Source organism: Alligator sinensis, unplaced genomic scaffold, assembly GCF_000455745.1.
Source record: "Alligator sinensis unplaced genomic scaffold, ASM45574v1 scaffold442_1, whole genome shotgun sequence".
Classification (NCBI taxonomy): Eukaryota; Metazoa; Chordata; order Crocodylia; family Alligatoridae; genus Alligator; species Alligator sinensis.
The window spans coordinates 546327-555269 of NW_005841829.1; positions in this window are offsets into that span (position 1 = coordinate 546327).

The following is an 8943-nucleotide window of genomic DNA, read 5'->3' on the forward strand; positions in this document are numbered from 1 at the left end:
CAGCAGGAGCCATGTTATATGTCACTACATAGGAGGTAATATACTTTTGAAATATCCCCATTTCTTACAAACCAGACAAAATACCTCCTTGAAGTCACTCAGTAATCAGAGGGAAAGCAGAAAATACATTAGCTTGAGTATCTCCATGACAGCAGCTGTATTTAAAATGGATGGACAGCTTCCGAATACCCATTGTTTGCCCTCACCACAGATAAGATTTGGCTAATGAAACAGCTAATTAGATTTTTGTAATCCTGTCGTCATTGTGTTTGAGAAGTGACATTTTTCCTGAATTTCTCTTGTGGTTCCCTTCTGTCTAGAAGGGAGTATTTTCCCCTGGCCAATTTGGCTCTTGTCACTTTACAGGAATGGCAGTTCCCTCTGTTGGTGTAATGAAATCACTGCATTCCCCAAACACAACTATGTCACTCAACATTTAAATGGAAGAGAATAGGAGAATGATGATCCAATTAGTAAAACAGGCCCGTGTTCAAAATCCATTTCCGAAATCAAATAATAGGATTGGATTGAGTTCATAATGGAAGAATTACTTAGGTATTATTACATACTGTATTACATATTCATCGACTTGTTGAATGTGGATGGATTTGCCAGACTCCTTCAGCCCTCCCTCTTCCAGTGTACATGCAGCAAAGGGGATAAGAGCTGAGTTTCAAAGCAAACTAAATAAAGGAGAGATTAGGGTAAATCTGGGCACATGCTGAATATTAAACCACCAGACCTAAAATCCATTCAGGCACATGCAAGTGCAACTTCCATTGATAGCCTGGTGACTTCTGAAGTCAGTGGGACTGTGTTTGACTATGATACTCAACATACCCAGGTTCTGTTTTGGGTTTTCTTATCTATTGATTTTTTTTATTTCTACTCGCCCACCTGCCCTTTGCTCAAGGCCTGGGATCAATTTCCAATGGGAGTGGATGCCTACTCTTACATTTCTTTAGGCATCCCACTCATTAAAAAAATAAAACTAGATTGATGAATGAAGTTATAATAATTGTGCAAGTGACATGTTTTGGCTCCAAATCCTGGCACTGTTCTTCATGGAATGGTCCTTATTGACTATAAGGTGTACTATGGATCATTGCTAAGTTAGGAAATTACTATACTATTACTTGTTCATAAAATAATTATGTAAAATAATAAAGCTCAGAAAATGTGGGTTCAGACTAGCAAGATTTAGGACAGGTATTAGGGGGGTGTGAAATGGGCCATATTCGATTTGGATTCAGCCTGAATTGGGGACAGTGATTCGATTCTTTGGTTCAGATCTCTGTCCTGATTCAATTCGACTGAATCCGAATCTGAAGATAGGATGCTGATTTGGAGAATCAGTGATTTGGCCATAGACACAGCTTTATATGTTTTTTCTTCATACCTCGAGGTACCAGGCATGGCTCATGAACGCTGCAATGGTGGGGTGGATGGAGAGTCCCACAGGAATGGCGGGAAGGGAGGGAACCTGCATGCTTGGTGGCGAATCTGGAAGTGGACTGGAAGTACTTCTGCCCCCCCCCATGCCTCCCCCCAGCTCGACGATCAGCCACGGGCAGACCCTGGGTGCCTCCCCAGACCCAGAAGGCACCAGTCCCCAAGCTGGGGGGGTGCAGGGGAGCTCCCCGCACGCTCCCTGGTGGACCCAGAAGTGGACCAGAAGTGCTTCTGGTCCATTTCTGGGTCTGCTGCTGAGCGCACTGGGGACCCCCCTGCCCTCCTGTGGGATGCTGCATCCACCCTACCACCTCAGCATTCACAAGTTGCCTGGTACCCTGAGGTATGTAGAAAAAACATTTAAAAATGTGTCTATGTCAGAATCATAAAATCTTTCCAAATCTCTCCAAATTGATTTGGAGGGTTCTGATTAGATTCAGAGAGATTAAAGGGTCTCCTGATTCTATTCAGATTCAGAGATTCAACCACTGAATTGGGCCAAATCTCCACTGAATTGAATCAGCAACCAAAGCTTCACACATCCCTAACAGGTATGGACTTTTGTCAAAGATCATTATGAAGTTAGACAATATTATATAGTCTGGATAAGTTTTGGACTAATAAGAAAAATCAGCACACAAAATATTTATTAGGTATTCATTTACATGGCACTGAGGTTAAATAAATATTTCTTTAGTGGCCCATAAGATTGACTAGTATTATCAGATTACTTGACATAGTGGGTCAGTTAACACTAAGGGGCTCTTCACTTTAGCTGCATAAAGGAGAGAAAAGAATAATGCTCTACACTTTTCTATTAATTTAAGCAAAGGATATGAAAGAGCTTTGTGAGTACTGATGACTTAAGCATCACAATATATATATATATATATATATATATGACATGGGCAGTTACCTTCCCATTGTATAGGTAGGTAAACCATAGCACATGTCCAACATCACACAATGAGTCAAAGGTACTTTACCTACTAATAAAAAGTCTTTCTTTCTTTTCACATAGTTTTTAAAATTCTAGATCTCAGACTATTCTGATTAACTGATTCTGTATAAGGTTACATTAGGGGAGGTTGTTTGCACCTCAGGTTTAAAGTGGTAGAAGGGGGCACTGCATTTCATATTTGACTCCATAGTTTGGAGTCTTTTATCCAAGACCCACCACAGAAAAAGTTCAGTTTAAAGGATGATTTTTTGTCCTTCCTTCAATATCAAGAACACTTGGAAACTGTATTTTTTAAATACAATTTTAAAAATGGTTCTTACAGCTGTAACAGTCCCACAACTGAAGAGATTCTCAGCCCCAGCAGCTGCTGACTCTGGATCCCAGCACCACAAGGACCTACAGTCCTTCCGCTGTGGACACTGGATGGCCAGACCCGGCTTGGTACTGGGACCCAGGGTGCATGAAACCCCCAGGCCTGGGAGATTGCAGTTGCTGCAATCAATTGCAGAACACAATCTCCTAAACTCAGAGATGTATGAAACCCCCAGGGCTGAGGGATCATGGCTGTCACAATCTCCCAGCCCCAGGGGTGCATGTGGTTGGGAGTCCCTTATTTGAGCGTGTTCCCAGACATGGGAACTGGCTTTTTGCTGGAGCAGGATGAGCCTGGGATCGGGCTTCCTCTGCAACAGTAATAAGCTGCAATGGGATCTAATGCATGATCCCACAATCACATCTTCTGCTGAAGCACATGTGGCATGGCAGGAGGTGCTATTGTGTGGATCTTGCATTAGATCCCATAGCACCTTTACCTTTACGTGTAGAGGGGACCTTACTATCCAGAATGTATCTGAAAATCAGTGACTTTGTATTAAAGGTGAACACCATTTGTATGTTAAATAATATGCTTAGAGTTATTATACATGTCTTGCATCATAAATTTCCAATTGCAAAGTAGAGACTGGTATCTGAATATTTGGCCCTTAAATCTATAATTTGTTTGGTAAATTACTAGGAAATTTTTGAAGAAAGTATATATAGATAAGATCATCCTTAACTTTTAATAACAATTAGGGGAATCATTCTGAAAACCAAGGAGACTGTTCTATTTTTTTCCATTTTGAAGCAATATTAGGTGTTTCATAATGTTTCACTGTTTCCTTCTCCTCCTTTTTTTGTTTTAATTTTGAAGTTCTGAAAAATTCTATGTTGTAAGACCTGACTGTTAGGTCAACTCATTTTTATTAAACTAACCTAAAAAGGTCAGAACTTAAGTGAAGGAATAAGATCAGCATATTCATAGTTTCATAGTTTCATAGTTTTAGGGTCGGAAGGGACCTAATAGATCTTCTAGCCCGACCCCCCCGCCAAGGCGGGAGAACAACAAAAGAACCCTAAACAAAAAACGGGACTCAAATGAGTCCAGCCAGGTAGGTATCCAGCCTCTTCTTAAAGATCCCCAGGGTAGGGGCCAGCACCACCTCCCTTGGAAGTTGGTTCCAGCTCCTAGCCGCCCTAACTGTGAAGTAGTTTTTTCGGATGTCCAATCTGTACCTCCTCTCCATCAACTTGTGCCCATTACTCCTTGTTATGCCAGCGGGGGCTAGGGGAAACAGCGTCTCCCCCAAACCCTTCTGGTTCCCCCTAGTGAGTTTATAGACGGTCACCAGGTCCCCCCTCAGCCTTCTCTTGTGGAGGCTGAATAGGTTCAAGTCCCGCAGTCTCTCACTGTAGGGTCTGCCCTGTTGTCCCCGGATCATGCGGGTGGCCCTCCTCTGGACCCTCTCCATGTTGTCCACATCCCTCCTGAAATGGGGCGCACAGAACTGGACACAATACTCCAGCTGCGGCCTGACCAGCGTCGCATAGAGGGGGAGGATCACCTCCCTGGCTCTACTCGAGATGCACCTGTGGATGCACGACAAGGTCCGGTTAGCCCTGCCAACCATGACCTCGCATTGTCGGCCCATGTTCATCTTGGAGTCAATAATGACACCAAGATCCCTTTCCGCCTCCGTGCTCTCAAGTAGGGAGCTCCCCATCTTATAAGTGTGCTGCTGGTTCCTACTACCCAAGTGCAGCACCCTGCACTTGTCCGTATTGAAACACATCCTGTTCCTGTTTGCCCACCCCTGTAACCTATCCAGATCCTTCTGCAATCTCTCTCTCCCTGCTAGCGTGCTCACCTCCCCCCAAATTTTGGTGTCATCAGCGAATTTAAACAGGTTGCTTTCCACCCCAACATCAAGATCGCTGATGAAGAAATTGAACAGCGCAGGCCCCAGGACCGAGCCCTGGGGGACTCCACTACCCACCTCCCCCCAAGTCGAGTATGATCCATCCACCACCACCCTCTGAGTGCGACCCTTCAGCCAATCTGCAATCCATCTGACTGTGTAGGCATCTATGCCACAGTCTCCTAGTTTATTAATTAGGATGGGGTGAGAGACGGTGTCAAAGGCCTTGCTGAAGTCCAGAAAGACTACATCCACCGCGACACCTGTGTCCATGGCCTTTGTGACCTGATCATAAAAGGCAATCAGGTTGGTCTGACATGATCTCCCCCTAATAAATCCATGCTGATTGCCCCTGAGCATCATTTCTGATGCCGGCCCATCACAAATGTGCTCCTTGATGATCTTCTCAAAGAGTTTCCCCAGGATTGAGGTAAGACTGATGGGCCTATAGTTGCCCGGGTCCTCCCTTTTCCCTTTCTTGAAGATGGGGACCACATTAGCTACCTTCCAATCGTCTGGCACCTGGCCCAAGCACCACGATCACTCGTAGAGCCGTACCAGGGGCCCTGCAATAACCCCAGCTAGCTCCCTCAGCACCCTGGGGTGGAGAGCATCCGGACCCGCTGACTTGAATGCGTCCAGCCCCTCCAGAAGCTCTCTAACCCTGTCCTCCCCAACCTGAGGTCTGAAGGCGATCCCCTCGCGTCCGGCTTCTATCACAGCAGGGAAGTCCCGGTCCCTGCACAAGAAAACGGAGGTGAAGAATTGGTTAAAGAGGTCCGCTTTATCCTCTGACGCAACCACCAGATTGCCCAGCATATCCTGCAGGGGCCCCACATTACCCAGCGCCTTCTTCATCCTCCCAATATATTTGAAAAAGGACTTCAGTACCATAGTTCAAGGAAAACTATATCTTTATAAAGCTATAAACATTATTTGTATACAAAGCTAATTAAAAACATACAAAGCAGTTACACATGGTTTTGAAATACTACAAAAAACTTACAAAACTGAGATGGTCCAGAAAATGTGCAAGGAACAAGACATAATATTTTTTTTTATTGAGCCAATTACAGAGGGATACAATAGACAAGCTTTGGGGAACAAAGGCTAGGTACAGACATTGCATTTTTGGGTTTTTTTTGGTTTAGATGGTCATAAACTGGTACATACCCATAACAAAACAGATATTTGGGGCACAGCTTGGTTTCAAAATGGTAAACCCTGGTCTAACATAGACCTGGATCCATGTAGTATCAGACTGACTTGAGCTAGGTTGGACTCGTGCATTGAATGTCAGTGCCAGGTCCAATCATGAATCAAGGTAGGTTGCTATCTGCCAGCATCTCAGTTGTCTGTGTGGTTCCTAAGATCCCCCCCACCCTCACAGGAAACCATGGCTTGGCTTCTCCCACCTCGTGCCTAGCTACCCCCTCCCCCCCAAGCTCCCTAGCCATCAGCCAGGCAGGGCAGAGGCCGGGGGGTGGGGGGGAGTGGAATTCTTGAACTGCTGGGTGGAGGTGGTGCACTTCCCAACCAGGTCAGGTGGGGCATAGAGTGTACCTTTCCTGTCCCAAGCCCCAAAACGCTGCACTGCAGTGGCTCTGGGAAGGACTAAGAGGACTGTCCACCCCTCTCTGTGAGAACCACTTTCTGCTCAGCTGCAGGGCTCTGGTCCATGGGGAGTGGGATAGCCAGGCAGCTGCAACAGCAGTGTCTGGTGGAGGGTAATTCTAGTGTGGCAACGGGCTGAGGGGTGAGCAGCTGGTCCCTGTGCCCGGTTAAGTTGGCAGTGGCCCCTCCCCCACCCCTGTTCCTGCACTAGAATCACCCCCAGCCTAGCAAGGGGAGGGGGGCAGCCATGCCCCTGTAGCTGCAGCACCTAGTGGGGGGCAATTCTAGTGCAGGAACAGAGGCAGGGGAGGGACCACTGCCAGCTCAGCCTGCCACAGGCACTTCCTGTGGCTGCTGGCTCAGCCTGGCACAGGGCCCTCCTGCCTCCACTTTCCTCACCGCTGTTCCTGGCTGCATGGGAGGTGGGACTAGATGATGGGGGAAGAATCCTCCAAGCCCTTCCCAGAGCTGCTGCAGTGCAAGATCCTGGGGCTCAGGACAGGGCAGGGATACTTGGTGTGCCATCCACCACCAACCAGACCAGGGATGCAGGGTGCATTACTGACACTGCCTCCCCACAACAGCTTGTAAACCATGCCTCCCTACTTCTGTCCTACCTGGGATGGACTCCTACCTTGCAACCCTACCTCAGACAAAGCCCAGGGACCACCATGTTGCTGAGTGGAGGCAAGCATGACTCCTTCTGTTGCCTGCAGGCAGCTAACAGCTGCCTGACAGATGACAGGACAGCAGCAGAATCCATTTGCCTGACAACCAATGAGGGATGGCACAGTCACTCAGCTGTGCTTGGGAACCCTCAGTAATATCTATCATGCTGGGAGGTATGCAAGAACATCCCCCACCTTCTGGCCTTGGCCAGTACAGGCATCTGCCTGCAGTCTCCATCTGAAGAGTGAACATGAGTTTCTTTCACTAATGGTTCAATCTACGTACCTTAGAGAAACCTACATAGATTGGATCAATTCCTTCCCAGGCTTTTTGATTGTCTGTACTTAGCCAAAATGCCCAGCAGGTCTGGGAAATCTTGTTACAAACAAACTGCAGTTGAAAGCAGAGAAAATCTGGTCAGGCTTCTATTAATTCAGGGGTGTTGGACTACAGCCCATGGGCTGGATCCTCCCAAGCTTGATATGGGGGGACCTTCCCTGGCTCTAGACAAGTACCCAAATAAGTGCCATGGTGCTGGAGCCCTAGCAGCACCATAAGAAGGAGCCTAGCACTATGGCTTGTTCCTACAGTAGCAGTTGGATGATATGCTTGTCGATTCTTAGGTGTTGATTCTGGCACACGTGAACATGTGTGTGTGTGTGTGTGCGCATGTGCATGCATGCGTGCATATTAGCCCATCTTTCTCTATTTCTCTCATGGCATTCACAAACAACTCATATAACTGACTTAAAAGATACAAAGATGGCAAATAGAGCAAAACTATTACCAGTTCAGAAAAATAGTGCTCATCTACAAAGGATAAGCATTTTAATACCAAGCTGCTATTTATGGGTCTTAGCACTATTTCCAGTCCTTTCACTTGTATCAACTTTAAAGCATGTTTTATTATGAGACTCACTTACCCCACCACCATTCAGGACCTAACACTGGAGACTAAAGCGGGCGGGGGAGGTGTTTGTTTGTTTGTTTTCTTGTTCTTTTATCATTTTCCCCAGTAAGAAAAGGCCCCTGACCTAACCAGTGCACATTTCCCTATATACTTTGATGTTCCTTAGCCCTGACCTAAATTAACTCTTTCTAGCGATCTATATCCCATGCAGAAACTGAAAGGATGGCCATTACTGCCACTGTAGACACAAACTGTGTTTCTGTTGTTCCGCTTAATGTAATATATTTGTAATTTACCAGTTTCTGAGTAACGTACTCTTTCTGCTTATTTATTATCAGGGATAATTGCATGAAAACAAAAACTTAGTTCATCTGTTCCTACTGCTTATTTTTTAGCAGCAGTCATAATCTTCCTTTTGGGGACAGCACAGTTAGCTCCTTTGGAAATAACGATTACTTTAGGTTGGCACTAGGATAAATAGAACAAAAAGCAAAAGAAAGAAATAAACACACACAGATATATTTTTAAAGTCATGTAAAATCCTGTTTGTGCAAAAAGATAGGGTCTATTGGCAGAGTTGGTTTTAGATTAAGTTTTTCTCAAGGATTAAGTTTTCTATGAAATACATAGGACGATCTGTGGGACTAAATCATATTAACAAATAATGCATGTGTAACACAGTTAATGGGATAGTAACTCAGGAGCATGTTAGCCTACTTTAATAGCAAGCTTTTGGGACTGGGGAGGAAAAATGAAATTAAATGTTTAAAATAAGGCAATTCATTTGGAGGATTGTTACAAGACTTGGCAAGAAGAGTTTGTCCTCACCCCTTTTTCTCTCCTTCTCTATCCTCCAGAGCTCACCACATGTGGATTTGGACTGATAAACCAAGAGAAAAAAAAAAGTATAAGGCATGAGATCTCAGGATATGCATCCAAAAGGTGAAGGGCAGGGGTTAAAATCCAACTAGCCTTGCATTTATGACAGGGTTTTTAAGGTTCATTGGAGCTTGTGTTTTCGCTGTGCACTTTATTTAATTAACATTTTGTTAATTGGTAGATCGAAACTGAGTTGATCTTTTAAATACAATTTCTTTCCC